We start from the raw sequence: 16344 nt of genomic DNA on the forward strand, positions 1-16344 counted from the left end.
TAACAGCCAAATTGATGGGAATCAACCAGCTCCTATGATGATAAAAGCATCATCTGAACCTCTAGAATTCATTCTTAAAAATTCTGAAGAACAAAATAAAATTTTTTTTTGAAAATAAAAGGCTTAAAAATAAAATAAAATTACCTAATCTGAGCAACAAGATGAACCGTCAGTTGTCCAAACTCGAACAATCCCGGCAACGGCGCCAAAAACTTGGTGCACGAAATTGTGATCTCAACGGCGCCAAAAATTTGGTACGCACGATTGTAATCTCAACTCCTTTTCACAACTCCGCACAACTAACCAGCAAGTGCATTGGGTCGTCCAAGTAATAAACCTTACGTGAGTAAGGGTCGATCCCACGGAGATTGTCGGCTTGAAGCAAGCTATGGTCATCCTTGTAAATCTCAGTCAGGCAGATTCTAATGGTTATAAGGTTTTGATAATTAAAATATAAATAAAATATAAAATAAGATAGAAATACTTATGTAATTCATTGGTGAGAATTTCAGATAAGCGTATGGAAATGCTTGTTGCTTCTGAATCTCTGCTTTCCTACTGTCTTCATTCAATCATTCATACTCCTTTCCATGGCAAGCTTTATGCTGGGGGATCACCGTTGTCAATGGCTACCGTCTGTCCTCTCAGTGAAAATGGTTCAAATGCGCTGTCACCGCACGGCTAATCATCTGTCGGTTCTCGATCATGTTGGAATAGGATCCATTGATCCTTTTGCGTCTGTCACTACGCCCAACACTCGCGAGTTTGAAGCTCGTCACAGTCATCCCTTCCCAGATTCTACTCGGAATACCACAGACAAGGTTTAGACTTTCCAGATCTCAGGAATGACTGCCAATAATTCTAGCCTATACCACGAAGACTCCGATCTTTCGGAATGGAGGCTAAGAGATACACACTCAAGCTATTGCAGATAGAACGGAAGTGGTTGTCAGGCACACGTTCATAGGTGAGAATGATGATGAGTGTCACGGATCATCACATTCAACAGGTTGAAGTGCGAGTGAATATCTTGGAATAAGAATAAGCTTGAATTGAATAGAAAAACAATAATACTTTGCATTAACTCATGAAGAACAGCAAAGCTTCACACCTTAATCTATGGGGTGTAGAAACTCCACCGTTGAAAATACATAAGTGATAATGGTGTTCATTGGCTTCGGCCCCCAGAGAGGGAACCAGAATGACCAAGATCTCTAATACAATAGTAAAAAGTCCTATTTATACTAAACTAGTTACTAGGGTTTACAGAGATAAGTAAATGATGTAGAAATCCACTTCCGGACCCACTTGGTATATGCTTGGGCTGAGCATTGAGCTTCACACGTGTAGAGACTTCTCTTGGAGTTGAACGCCAGGTTGCAACCTGTTTGTGGCGTTTAACTCTGGTTTGTAACCTGTTTCTGGGGTTTAACTTCAGAACAGAGCAGGAAGTTGGCGTTTGAACGCCAGTTTGTGTCGTCAAAACTTAGGCAAAGTATGAACTATTATATATTACTAGAAATCCCTGGATGTCTACTTTCCAACTCAATTGAGAGCGCGCCAATTGAGCTTTTGTAGCTCCAGAAAATCCATTTCGAGTGCAGGGAGGTCAGAATCTAACAGCATCTGCAGTCCTTTTTCAACCTCTGAATCATATTTTTGCTCAGGTCCCTCAATTTTAGCCAGAAAATACATGAAATCACAGAAAAACACATAAACTCATAGTAAAGTCCAGAAATGTGAATTTTGCATAAAAATTAATAAAAACATAGTAAAAACTAACTAAATTATACTAAAAACTACCTAAAAACAATACCAAAAAGCGTATAAATTATCTGCTCATCAGTAAGCTTAGGTGGAAGTTCAGACTTTCAGACAGAAAGAGGGAGAGTCCCTCTATGATCCCAGAATGGACCATGCTAGAGATCTTCTATGATGGCCTCTCTGAATTGTCCAAGATGTCATTGGATCACTCTGCTGGCGGTTCTTTGCACATAAAGAAAACCCCTAAGGAAGCCCAAGAGCTCATTGAAATAGTTGCCAACAACCAATATATGTACACTTCTAAGAGAAACCTGGTGAACACTGGGACTACTCAGAAGAGAGGAGTCATGGAGGTAGACACTCTGGACGCCATTTTGGCACAGAACAAGCTGATGTCCCAGCAAATCAACATGATCTCTCAACACCTGAACGAGATGCAAATTTCAGCTGTCACAACTCAAGATGCATCCTACGAAGGAGACGCTAGTGAAAATTCTTGGACCACCTTGGAAGAAGTGAACTACATGGGAAATTCCTCCAGAAATCCCAATAATAATCCCTATTCAAACACTTTTAATCAAGGATGGAGAAATCACCCTAACTTTGGGTAGAGAGATCAGCAGAAGCGTCAATAAGGTTTCAACAACAATCAAGGTGAAACCAATCAAAATAGATTCAACAACAGACAGTTCCAACCCTCTCAGAAGCAGATGGAGACACCTCAACAAAGCCTCTCTAACTTGGCCACCATAGTTTCTAACCTCTCCAAGACCACATATAGCTTATGGCAGAGACTAGGTCTTTCATTCGGAACTTGGAGATACATGTGGGACAGTTGAGCAAGAGGATACCCGAGGGACCCTCCAACACTCTTCCAAGCAACACAGAGGTAAATCCAAGGAAAGAGTATAAAAATCTCACCATGGGAGAAGAGGCCGAACCCAAGGAGGAACCTGCTACTAAGGAACTGAAGGAGAACAAAGCTCAAGAGGAGACTGGGAGTGTAACCATGCACGTCCCTATGGAGATGAAGGAGCCTGAAGACCAACTCTCTCTAAACGTGCAAGAGGGGACTGAGGATGAGCAACTGGCTCCATTCTTGGCAGCCCTCAGGAAGTTGCAAGTTAATATTTTTTTTGCAGAGGTATTGGAGAAGAAACCCCCTATATGGCCTGTTTGAAAAGTGTGATTTCTGAAAAGAAGGCCTTGAGGGGAGATAAGACTGTGGTGTTGACCAAGGAATGTAGCCCACAAGCATTAATCTGATGCATCTCTCTGTGATAAAGAAGCTGGGGATCCAAAAGGTGCAGCCCACAAGGATCTCATTGGAGATGGCAAATAAGTCCCTGAAGCGAACATATGGACTGGTGGAGAACGTCCTTGTAAAGGTTGGAGACCTTTACCTCCCTGCAGACTTCGTGATACTTGACACTGGAGAGGACAAGAACGACTCCATCATCCTTGGAAGGCCCTTCCTTGACAAGAAAACATATGATGGAAAAAGTAGGGAAAAAAAGAAACAATAACTTAATGTCAACATGTTACAATAATAATACTCTAATCACAACCACAACAATTTATCAAACATAAAGACAACATCCGAATTAATAACATAAACTCTATGAACATATTGATCTTCGGGAAATCACAATATAACTAACTATGCAACTTGACTTGCACCACCTGAACTCGACCTGGCATGATGGGGACATCGACTACAGCTATATTCCTTGCTCTCGCAAAGGTTGCATCGTCGCGGGCCACACATCTGGCAAGCATCCATTTCGTTCAAGTATCGGATTGATTTAGGTCGACTTTTACCGCCTCACCTGAGTGTATGATTAGGGATATATCATGGTCTAGTGTCAGTTGGCCATGTGCTTGGATCGCCAAATAGTACAAACTTAGTCTGGTAAAGTCTATGAATTTTGTCCATCTTGTAGATATCAAAAACATAAACTCGCCAACCGAGACGCTAGTTCGCACAAGATGCAAAAACATGGCGACATAGAAGTCGAGTGACCTAGAATTTACAGTCGCAGATTCTATTCCTGAGATCAATGGGGTATTCATCCCCCTAGGCATCTCACAAACCTCGAAAACTTCGTTGTGTCTATCAAACCAATGCACTTGTATGTTTCCTTATGCTTGATGTAGCAGCCTACCAACAGAGCTCTATGCCTAGAACGTAAATCAAAGGTGGTGAGGCACAACGACCTCTAATATAAAAATACGTATATATATATATATATATATATATATATATATATATATATATGAAGAATAGTTTAACTAGGAGCCTTGGGAGAAAGGTTGAACAAAACAAGACCAAAAGTGTGTCACACTTGAAAAGCGATTAGATAGAAGGCTTATACAGAAAACCAAAGAGACAAGTATATAAACAGAGTTTCAAAAGATAGATACATAAGCAAGCTCTAAACTCGACCTACGAAGCAAAGGTCGGCTAGAATATATATGTATACAACTCCAAAAATAAACCAACAGATAAATATAAATCCTGTTTCTCCAAGTCAACCTCTAAGAGGGACAAAACATAATATATACAAAATAGAGAATCTATACACATATTTAAACATAAACCAAATACAAACACCAATTCCCAATATAGTTCTTCGCTTCCAAGAGTCTCCAGAATGCTCAGTGCGGTGCCTCACGTCCTGCATATGAAAACAACAATATATGTATGAAATGAGAACCGGGGGTTCTCAGTATGGTAAAGGTGTCCACATAGATAATATATAAGGTTTCAAAAAAGTCAAAGGCATTCTGATGAGCGGATAATTTATACGCTTTTTGGCATTGTTTTTAGTATGTTTTTAGTATATTTTAGTTAGTTTTTATTATGTTTTTATTAGTTTTTAAATAAAAATCACTCTTCTGGACTTTACTAGGAGTTTGTGTATTTTTCTGTGATTTCAGGTATTTTCTGGCTGAAATAGAGGGACCTGAGCAAAATTCTGATTCAGAGGCTGAAAAAGGACTACAGATGCTGTTGGATTCTGACCTCCCTGCACTCAAAGTGGATTTTCTGAAGCTACAGAAGTCCAATTGGCGCGCTCTCAATTGCGTTGGAAAGTAGACATCCTGGGATTTCCATCAATATATAATAGTTCATACTTTGCCCGAGATTTAATGGCCCAAATAGGCGTTCCAAGTCAGCTCAAGAATTCTGGCGTTTAACTCCAAAACTGGCACAAAAGCTAGAGTTAAACGCCTAAATCGGCACAAAAGCTGGTGTTTAACTCTAAGAAAAGTCTCTACACGAAAATGCTTCAATGCTCAGCCCAAGCACACACCAAGTGGGCCCGAAAGAAGATTTCTGCATTAATTACTGATTTCTGCAACCCTAGGCTACTAGTTCTCTATAAATAGGACCTTTTGCTATTACACTTGACACACTTGATAAACTTTTGATCTTTGAGAGTCTTATGCACGTTTGGAGGCTGGCCTCACGGCCATTCCTGAACCTTGTTCTTATGTATTTTCAACGGTGGAGTTTCTACACACCATAGATTAAGGTGTGGAGCTCTGCTGTTCTTCATGAATTAATACAAGTACTATTGTTTTTCTATTCAACTCAAGTCTATTTCTTCTCCAAGATATTCATTCGTTTTTCAACTTGATGAATGTGATGATCCGTGACACTCATCATCATTCTCACCTATGAACATGTGCCTGTCAACCACCTCTGTTCTACTAGCAATGGCTTGAATGCGTATCTCTTGGGTTTCTAATCTAAGATTGGAACCTTTGTGGTATAGGCTAGAATTAATGGCAGCCATTCCTGAGATCCGAAAAGTCTAAACCTTGTCTGTGCTATTCTGAGTAGGATCTGGAAAGGGATGACTGTGACGAGCTTCAAACTCGCGATTGTGGGGCGTGTGACAGACGCAAAAGAATCAATGGATCCTATTCCGACATGATCAAGAACCGACAGCTGATTAGCCGATGTTGTGACAGAGCATCAGGACCATTTTCACTGAGAGGATGGGATGTAGCCATTGACAACGGTGATGCCCAACATAAAGCTTGCCATGGAAAGGAGTATGAATGATTGGAAGAAGGCAATAGGAAAGCAGAGGTTCAAGGGGAACAAAGCATCTTCATACGCTTATCTGAAATCCACCAATGAATTACATAAGTATCTCTATCTTTATTTTATCTTTATTTTATGTTTATTTTCATCACCTTAAACTCCATAACCATTTGAATCCGCCTGACTGAGATTTACAAGATGACCATAGCTTGCTTCAAGCCGACAATCTCCGTGGGATCGACCCTTACTCACGTAAGGTTTATTACTTGGACGACCCAGTGCACTTGCTGGTTAGTTGTGCGGATTTGTGACAAAGTGTGATTCACGTTTGAGAGCTCCAAGTCTTTGGCGCCATTGTTGATGATCACAATTTCGTGCACCAAGTTTTTGGTGCCGTTGCCGGGGATTGTTCAAGTTTGGACAACTGACGGTTCATCTTGTTGCTTAGATTAGGTACTTTTTAGAATTTTTAAGAATGAATTCTAGAGTTTCAAGGTGATGTTCTTACCATCACAAAAGTTGATTGATTCCCATCAATTTAGCTATTGAATGTAATGTCCTGCTTAAGCTTGGCCAAACATGTCTAATCTTTTTAAACTGAAGCTTTAGACTAACATTGCATGATTCCTGGAATTCTCATTAAAAGTTTTGATTCTCTTTATTTTCTTTTCCATATAATTTTCAAAAATCACAAAAAATTTATAAAACCATAAAAATCAAAAAAATATTTTATGTTTCTTGTTTGAGTCTATTGTCTAATTTTAAGTTTGGTGTCAATTGCATGTTTCTGTTCTTCTTGCATTTTTCGAATTCATGCATGTTCTTCATTGATCTTCAAGTTGTTCTTGATGATTTCATTGCTCTGATCTTTAAATTCTCTTGTTTTGTGTGTTTTTGTTGTTTCTCATATGCATTCTCAATTTGTTAGTGTCTTTTATATGAAAATTTTTAAGTTTGGTGTCCTGCATGCATTGTTTCTTTTATCTTAGTTGCATTCTTATTGTTTCTCATCATTAAAAATTCAAAAATATTTTCAAAATTGTGTCTTTTCAAGTCAACAATACAGAGAATTGAAGATTCAGAATATTCAACAGAGGAATCAAACAGAAAAAGCTGGGCGTTCAAAACGCCCAGTGAAGAAGGAAAACTGGCGTTTAAACGCCAGCCAGGGTACTTGGCTGGGCGTTTAACGCCCAAAATGGTAGAGATTTGGGTGTTAAACGCCAGAATGGGCACCATTCTGGGCGTTTAACGCCAGGATGACACTAGAGGGAAGATTTTGTTTTTAATTCACTTTTTTTTCAAGTTTTCATAATTTTTCAAAATCAAATCTTTTTCAAATCATATCTTTTAATTTCTTGATAGTCAAGTAATCAACTTTAATTTTAAAAATTTTCTTTTTCTAAATTGATTTTCAATCATATCTTTTCAAACATATCTTTTCAATCACATCTTTTTCAAAATTAATTTTTTCAATCATATCTTTTTTCTAATTTCAAAATCTTTTTCAAAAATCACTTTATTTCTTTCCCAATCTTAGTTTTCGAAAATCTCAATCAAATTTTCCAATTTCTTTTTAAAATCTTTTAATTTATTTTCGAAAATTCTTCCCCTCTTTTCACATCCTTCTATTTAAAGGACTAAGACTCCTCATCAAGGTGCAATTCGAACTCTGTCCCTCTTGATAAGTTCGAATTCCCTTTTCTCCACCTCCTCCTTCTATTCTTCTTTTCCTCTGACACCTCAAGGAATCTCTATACTGTGACATAGAGGATTTCCTACTTTCTTGTTCTCTTCTCTTTCATATGAGCAGGAACAAAGATAAAGGCATACTTGTTCAAGCTGATCTTGAACCTGAAAGGACCTTGAAGAGAAAGCTAAGAGAAGCTAAAGAAAAATTCTCTTTAGAGGGCCTAACAGAACTCTTCAAAGAAGAAGAAACCATGGCAGCCAAAAACAACAACAATGCCAACAATGCAAGGAAGGTGCTTGGTGACTTCACTGCACCTACTCCTGATTTCTATGGGAGAAGCATCTCTATCCCTGCCATTGGAGCAAACAACTTTGAGCTTAAGCCTCAATTAGTTTCTCTAATGCAACAGAATTGCAAGTTTCATGGACTTCCATTGGAAGATCCTCATCAGTTATTAGCTGAATTCTTGTAAATCTGTGACACTGTCAAGACCAATGGGGTTGACCCTGAAGTCTACAGACTTATGCTTTTTTCTTTTGCTGTAAAAGACAGAGCTAGAACATGGTTGGATTCACAACCTAAGGAAAGCCTGAACTCTTGGGAAAAACTAGTCAATGCCTTCTTGGCAAAGTTCTTTCCACCTCAAAAATTGAGTAAGCTTAGAGTGGAAGTCCAAACCTTTAGACAGAAGGATGGTGAGTCCCTCTATGAAGCTTGGGAGAGATACAAGCAATTTATCAGAAGGTGCCCTTCTGACATGCTTTCAGAATGGAGCATCATAGGAATCTTCTATGATGGTCTGTCTGAACTATCCAAGATGTCATTGGATAGCTCTGCTGGAGGATCTCTTCATCTGAAGAAGATGCCTGCAGAAGCTTAAGAACTCATTGAAATGGTTGCAAATAACCAATTCATGTACACCTCTGAAAGGAATCTTGTGAATAATGGGACAACTCAGAAGAAAAGAGTTCTTGAGATTGATACTCTGAATGCCATATTAGCTCAGAATAAAATATTGACCCAACAAGTTAATATGATTTCTCAGAGTCTGTCTGGAATGCAAGCAGCAACAGGCAGTACTAAGGAAGCTTCCTCTGAAGAAGAAGCTTATGATCCTGAGAACCCAGCAATGGAATAGGTGAATTACATGGGAGAATCCTATGGAAACACCTATAATCCTTCATGGAGAAATCACCCAAATCTCTCATGGAAGGATCAACAGAGACCTCAACAAGGTTTCAACAACAACAATGGTGGAAGAAACAGGTTTAGCAATAGCAAGCCTTTTCCATCATCTTCTCAGCAACAGACAGAGAATGCTAAGCAAAGCCACTCTGACTTAGCAACCATTGTCTCTGATCTAATCAAAACCACTCAAAGTTTCATGACTAAAACAAGGTCCTCCATTAGAAATTTGGAGGCACAATTGGGTCAGGTGAGTAAGAAAATTACTGAACTCCCTCCTAGCACTCTCCCTAGCAATACAGAAGAGAATCCAAAAAGAGAGTGTAAGGCCATAACCACATCTCACATGGCCGAACATGGAGAGGAGGAAGAGGCAGTGATTCCCACTGAGGAAGACCTCAATGGATGCCCACTGACCTCCATGGAGTTCCCTAATGAGGAACCATGGAAATCTGAGGCTCATACTAAGACCATAGAGATTCCATTAAATCTACTTCTGCCATTCATGAGCTTTGATGAATATTCTTCCTCTGAAGAGGATGAAGATGTTACTGAAGAGCAAGTTGCTAAGTACCTTGGAGCAATCATGAAGCTAAATGCCAAGCTATTTGGTAATGAGACTTGGAAGAATGAACCTCCATTGCTCATCAAAGAACTGGAAGACTTGACTAGGCAGAGATTACCTCAAAAGAGACAGGACCCTGGAAAGTTCTCAATCCCTTGTACCATAGGCACCATGACCTTTGAGAAGGCTCTGTGTGACCTAGGGTCAAGCATAAATCTTATGCCTCTCTCTGTAATGGAGAAGCTGGGGATCATTGAGGTACAAGCTGCTAGAATCTCACTGGAGATGGCAGACAATTCAAAGAAACAAGCTTATGGACTTGTAGAGGATGTCTTGGTAAAGGTTGAAGACCATTACATCCCTGCTGATTTCATAGTTCTAGAGACTGGGAAGTGTATGGATGAATCCATCATCCTTGGCAGACCCTTCCTAGCCACAGCAAAAACTGTGATTGATGTTGACAGAGGAGAATTGATCATTCAAGTGAATGGAGACTCCCTTGTGTTTAAAGCTCAAGGATATCCCTCTGTCACCATAGAGAGGAAGCACGAAGAGCTTCTCTCAATACAGAGTCAAACAGAGCCCCCACAGTCAAACTCTAAATTTGGTGTTAGGAGGCCACAATCAAACTTTAAGTTTGGTGTTGAACCCCCACATAAGTTTGGTGTTGGGAGGTTCCAACATTGCTCTGAACATCTGTGAGGCTCCATGAGAGCCACTGTCAAGCTATTGACATTAAAGAAGCGCTTGTTGGGAGGCAACCCAATTTTTACTTATCTATGTTAAATTTCTATTTTTTTTTTTGTTATTTTATGTTTTCTGTAGGTTGATGATCATGTGAAGTCACAAAAACAATTGAAAAAGCAAAAACAAAGTGAAAAACAGAATGAAAAATAGAACACCCTGGAGGAGACAGTTACTGGCGTTTAAACGCCAGTAAAAGTAGCAGAATGGGCGTTAAACGCCCAGTCTGGCACCATTCTGGGCGTTTAACGCCAGAAAAGGGCACCAGACTGGCATTTAACGCCAGGAATGGGCAAGAAGCTGGCGTTAAACGCCAAAAATGGGCAGCAGTCTGGCCCTTTAACGCCAGGATTGGCAGAAAAGGGTGTTTTGCACGCCACTTGGTGCAGGGATGAGATATCCTTGACACCTCAGGATCTGTGGACCCCACAGGACCCCCATCTACCCCACCACTCTCTCTCTTCTTTACCCATTCACCAATCACCTCAATACCTCTTCCCAAAAAAAACCTCTCACCTATCAAATCCCACCATTCTCTTCACCACTCACATCCATCCTTCATAAAACCTCACCTACCTCACCATTCAAATTCAAACCACTTTCCCACCCAAACCCACCCTCTATAGCTGAACCATACACACTCCTCTCACCCCTATATAAACCCATCTTTACTCCTTCATTTTCACACAACCTAAACACCACTTCTCCCCCTTGGCCGAAACACAAAGCCCACTCCATCTCCTCTATTTCTTCTTCTTCTACTCTCTTCTTTCTTCTTTTGCTCGAGGACGAGCAACCTTCTAAGTTTGGTGTGGTAAAAGCTAAAGCTTTTTGTTTTTCCATAACCATTTATGGCACCAAAGGCTGGAGAAACCTCTAGAAAGAGGAAAGGAAAGGCAAAAGCTTCCACCTCCGAGTCATGGGAGATGGAGAGATTCCTCTCAAGGGTGCATCAAGACCACTTCTATGAAGTTGTGACCAAGAAGAAAGTGATCCCCGAGGTCCCTTTCAAATTCAAAAAGAATGAGTATCCGGAGATCCGACATGAGATCCGAAGAAGAGGTTGGGAAGTTCTCACCAACCCTATTCAACAAGTCGGAATCTTAATGGTTCAAGAGTTCTATGCCAATGCATGGATCACCAAGAACCATGATCAAAGTGTGAACCTGGACCCTAAGAATCGGCTTACAATGGTCCGAGGGAAATACCTGGATTTTAGTCCGGAAAATGTAAGGTTGGCATTCAACTTGCCCATGATGCAAGGAGATACACACCCCTACACTAGAAGGGTCAACTTTGATCAAAGGTTGGACCAAGTCCTCATGGACATATGTGAAGAGGGCGCTCAATGGAAGAGAGATTCAAGAGGGAAGCTGGTTCAACTAAGAAGGCATGACCTTAAGCCCGTGGCTAGGGGATGGTTGGAGTTCATCCAACGCTCAATCATTCCCACTAGCAACCGGTCCGAAGCTACTATAGACCGGGCTATCATGATACATAGCATCATGATTGGAAAGGAAGTGGAAGTTCATGAGGTTATATCCCAAGAACTCTACAAGGTGGCGGACAAGTCCTCTCCTTTGGCAAGGTTAGCCTTCCCTCATCTCATTTGTCACCTTTGCAATTCGGTTGGAATTGACATAGAGAGACATTCTCATTGATGAGGACAAACCCATCACTAAGAAAAGGATGGAGAAAACAAGAGAACCTCATCAAGAGCATGAGGAAATTCCTCATCATGAAATCCCTGAGATGCCTCAAGGGATGCATTTTCCTCCACAAAACTATTGGAAGCAAATCAACACCTCCCTAGGAGAATTAAGTTCCAACATGGGACAACTAAGGGTGGAGCACCAAGAGCATTCCATCCTCCTCCATGAAATTAGAGAAGATCAAAGAACCATGAGAGAGGAGCAACAAAGGCAAGGAAGAGACATTGAGGAGCTCAAGCACTCCATAAGATCTTCAAGAGGAAGAACAAGCCGCCATCACTAAGGTGGACCCGTTCTTTAATTTCCTTGTTCTTTATTTTCTATTTTTCGAAAATTGTGCTCTATGTTTATTTATGTTTGTGTCTTTATTACATGATCATTAGTGTCTAAGTGTCTATGCTTTAAATCTATGAAAATAAATCCATCACCGTTCTTAAATGAAAAATGTTTTTAATTGAAAAAGAAAAAGAAGTACATGAATTTTGAATTTTAAAACGGTTTAATTATTTTGATGTGGTGGCAATGCTATTGTTTTTCTGAATGAATGCTTGAACAGTGCATATTTTTGAATTTGATTGTTTATGAATGTTAAAATTGTTGGCTCTTGAAAGAATGAAAGGAAAAGGAGAAATGTTATCTGATGATCTGAAAAATCATAAAATTGATTCTTAAAGCAAGAAAAAGCAGTGAAAAGCTTGCAAAAAAAAAAAAGAGAAGCAAGCAGAAAAAGCCAATACCCCTTTAAACCAAAAGGTAAGGGTGATAAAAAGGATCCAAAGCTTTGAGCATCAGTGGATAGGAGGGCCCACAGGAATAAAATCCTGGCCTAAGCGGCTAAACCAAGTTGTCCCTAACCATGTGCTTGTGGCGTGAAGGTGTCAAGTGAAAACTTGAGACTAAGCGGTTATAGTCGAGGTCCAAAGCAAAAAGAAGAGTGTGCTTAAGAACCCTGGACACCTCTAATTGGGGACTCTAGCAAAGCTGAGTCACAATCTGAAAAGGTTCACCAGTTATGTGTCTGTGGCATTTATGTATCCGGTGGTAATACTGGAAAACAAAGTGCTTAGGGCCACGGCCAAGACTCATAAAGTAGCTGTGTTCAAGAATCAACATACTTAACTAGGAGAGTCAGTAACACTATCTGGATTCTGAGTTCCTATAGATGCCAATCATTCTGAACTTCAATGGATAAAGTGAGATGCCAAAACTGTTCAGAAGCAAAAAGCTAAAAGCCCCGCTCATCTAATTAATACAGATCATCATAGATGTTTTTGGAATTCATTGTATATTCTCTTCTTTTTTTATCCTATTTGATTTTCAGTTGCTTGGGGACAAGCAACAATTTAAGTTTGGTGTTGTGATGAGCGGATAATTTATACGCTTTTTGACATTGTTTTTAGTATGTTTTTAGTATATTTTAGTTAGTTTTTATTATGTTTTTATTAGTTTTTAAATAAAAATCACTCTTCTGGACTTTACTATGAGTTTGTGTATTTTTCTGTGATTTCAGGTATTTTCTGGCTGAAATTGAGGGACCGGAGCAAAAATCTGATTCAGAGGCTGAAAAAGGACTGCAGATGCTGTTGGATTCTGACCTCCCTGCACTCAAAGTGGATTTTCTGGAGCTACAAAAGCTCAATTGGCGCGCTCTCAATTGCGTTGGAAAGTAGACATCCTGGGCTTTCCAGAAATATATAATAGTCTATACTTTGCCCGAGATTTGATGGCCCAAATAGGCGTTCCAAGTCAGCTCAAGAATTCTGGCGTTTAACTCCAAAACTGGCACAAAAGCTGGCGTTTAACTCCAAAAAAAGTCTCTACACGAAAATGCTTCAATGCTCAGCCCAAGCACACACCAAGTGGGCCCAGAAGAAGATTTTTGCATTAATTACTGATTTCTGCAACCCTAGGCTACTAGTTCTCTATAAATAGGACCTTTTGCTATTACACTTGACACACTTGATAGACTTTTGATCTTTGAGAGTCTTATACACGTTTGGAGGCTGGCCTCACGGCCATGCCTGAACCTTGTTCTTATGTATTTTCAACGGTGGAGTTTCTACACACCATAGATTAAGGTGTGGAGCTCTACTGTTCTTCATGAATTAATACAAGTACTATTGTTTTTCTATTCAACTCAAGTCTATTTCTTCTCCAAGATATTCATTCGTTCTTCAACTTGATGAATATGATGATCCGTGACACTCATCATCATTCTCACCTATGAACATGTGCCTGACAACCACCTCTGTTCTACTAGCAATGGCTTGAATGCGTATCTCTTGGGTTTCTAATCTAAGATTGGAACCTTCGTGGTATAGGCTAGAATTAATGGCAGCCATTCCTGAGATCCGGAAAGTCTAAACCTTGTCTGTGGTATTCCGAGTAGGATCTGGGAAGGGATGACTGTGACGAGCTTCAAACTCGCGATTGTGGAGCGTGTGACAGACGCAAAAGGATCAATGAATCCTATTCCGACATGATCGAGAATCGACAGCTGATTAGCCGATGTTGTGACAGAGCATCAGGACCATTTTCACTGAGAGGACGGGATGTAGCCATTGACAACGGTGATGCCCAACATAAAGCTTGCCATGGAAAGGAGTATGAATGATTGGAAGAAGGCAATAGGAAAGCAGAGGTTCAAGGGGAACAAAGCATCTTCATACACTTATCTGAAATCCACCAATGAATTACATAAGTATCTCTATCTTTATTTTATCTTTATTTTATGTTTATTTTCATCACCTTAAACTCCATAACCATTTGAATCCGCCTGACTGAGATTTACAAGATGACCATAGCTTGCTTCAAGCCGACAATCTCCGTGGGATCGACCCTTACTCACGTAAGGTTTATTACTTGGACGACCCAGTGCACTTGCTGGTTAGTTGTGCGGAATTGTGACAAAGTGTGATTCACGTTTGAGAGCTCCAAGTCTTTGGCGCCATTGTTGATGATTACAATTTCGTGCACCACATTCCTAGAACTCCGACACTCAGGATTAAACTTAAGGAAAATAAACTAAACCATAAAGTAGGTAACTATCTAAGGTTCTCAAGTCTTGAATCAATTTCTAACTTAACCCTTCAATTTCTACTTCCTTTAGCCCTCCAAAATACCGGTGCATAGAGAAGCAATATAGACAAAGTAAACACAAGTAGGATGCAGATACAGCAGGTAGCAAATATAGCAGGTAAGCATAATAATCACATAGGTAAGTCCAATTAATGCATAATCCAACAAAACACACATATGCATATAATGTATGCCTGTTATATGACCGATGAGTCTCATCTATCGGTTATAAAGCTAAACCCGACATGTCCGGTAGCTAACCCTGGATAGAACACCAAACACGGAGCAAGTAGGACAATGCCGCAACCCTTGCATCTTACCCGCGTACCCGGAGCAAGGAACAACTTCACCCTTGCCTTTTACCCAGATGGTGTTATAGTTCTCAACCCGGAGCAAGTGGCGATAGAGCTCAACCCTTGCATCTTACCCGGAGTCTCAAACTCTTATCTGGAGCAAGTGGATAACACTACAGAATCTTACCCGACTTATTGACTCTTACCCAGAGTAAGTGGATAATACCACTACATCTTACCTGGAGTCACATTTATAAATTCATTCTCATTATCATTACAATTCATTTATATTCATTTAATTTCATAATCAATCTCAATTCTCATCATTCTTCTTCTTCATCCCTTTCCCGGAGCAAGTGGATAACGCCACTGCCTCTTATCCGGTCACGCATATCTCATTATCATTATAATTCATACTCAAAACACAATTCATTCTTTTCTAAATAAAGCAAACTCAAAACGTAGTCTTTTTTTATTAACTCAAAATCAAATCATAAAATCCTTAAAAATTCAAATCTTTCTAAATAACCACTTCAAACGAAACATTCTATTTTCATAAAAATTTTAGTAGCATCTCCTCTAAAACTTGGACTTTTGCCACCCCACAAGGGTCCCAACCACAAAACCAAACACATCTCGGTCATTCAAATCATTTCCAGTATCAAATTATTTCAAAATTAAACCAATTCCAATATTAAATTTTTTCCAAAAACCAACCAACTCCAATAGCAAATCATTTACGAAATTAAATCACACATCACATACCATATACACAATCCATCAATAATGCATTCAGTTCATTCCTATCTTAAGGTCTTCTAGCCTAAGTTTTCACGTGAAATTAAACATTAACTACGAGAAACCAAAACTATACCTTGGCCAATTTTTCCTAATGATCGGAACACTTCAAATATCCACCGTTCCTCAAGCTCCAAAGCTCCAATTTCTCTCCATTGAAAATTCAGCTTCCAAGGTTCACTCCCAAGCATCCAATTTCACTAATTCAATCTCCAATTCAATATAAATTCAATCTAATACATACGATTCCATACATAGCCACAAATTAACACCTAAACTTCACAAAATTAAAGTATTCACATGAGATATGAGTTTCTTACCCTACCCACAGATAATATGGGTTAAACCCAATAATTATCCATTGCTAGAGTACTCCTAAACCATCAAAATCACAAAATTTCTCAAATACCAAAACCCAAAATCATGAATTGAAGAGTGAGGACTGGCAAAAATAT

The 16344-nt window shown here is 39.6% G+C and overlaps 1 non-coding gene across 1 annotated transcript; it reads right to left on the bottom strand.

Moving 5' to 3' along the window:
* Positions 1-8169: 8169 nt before the first annotated feature.
* LOC112774687 (small nucleolar RNA R71) lies at positions 8170-8277 on the bottom strand. The gene has a single exon (XR_003189157.1). It is a non-coding gene; the product is annotated as a small nucleolar RNA R71 (small nucleolar RNA).
* Positions 8278-16344: the final 8067 nt, after the last annotated feature.

This window comes from Arachis hypogaea, chromosome 18, assembly GCF_003086295.3.
Source record: "Arachis hypogaea cultivar Tifrunner chromosome 18, arahy.Tifrunner.gnm2.J5K5, whole genome shotgun sequence".
In the NCBI taxonomy this organism is placed as follows: domain Eukaryota; kingdom Viridiplantae; phylum Streptophyta; class Magnoliopsida; order Fabales; family Fabaceae; genus Arachis; species Arachis hypogaea.